General features: G+C 42.7%; 1 non-coding gene across 1 annotated transcript; it reads right to left on the reverse strand.

The window, feature by feature from the left end:
- Positions 1-24: 24 nt before the first annotated feature.
- On the reverse strand, positions 25-98 carry TRNAN-GUU. The gene has a single exon. It is a non-coding gene; the product is annotated as a tRNA-Asn (tRNA).
- Between the last annotated feature and the right edge of the window lie 162 nt (positions 99-260).

Below are 260 nucleotides of genomic sequence, written 5' to 3' on the forward strand. Positions count from 1 at the left end.
TAGTAAGGAACACTCAATCACCATCGCTAGAAGGAGGGTTTAAACCTCCGACCTTGTGGTTAACAACCACACACTCTAACCAACTGAGCTATTCCAGCCAATTATTTAATATTTTTCGAGACCACCACTAGTAAATGTTATCTGCTTTGGCTCGTTATGTATAGCCGTTAGCCTCACGGTTTTAAAACGCATATACTATGGAGAGGTTTTCTAGCGTCCTCGCTGGCAGTCTACTAGGAAGAGGTTTCCACACCCTTATA

This window comes from Cucurbita pepo, unplaced genomic scaffold (genome assembly GCF_002806865.2).
Source record: "Cucurbita pepo subsp. pepo cultivar mu-cu-16 unplaced genomic scaffold, ASM280686v2 Cp4.1_scaffold019300, whole genome shotgun sequence".
Lineage (NCBI taxonomy): Eukaryota > Viridiplantae > Streptophyta > Magnoliopsida > Cucurbitales > Cucurbitaceae > Cucurbita > Cucurbita pepo.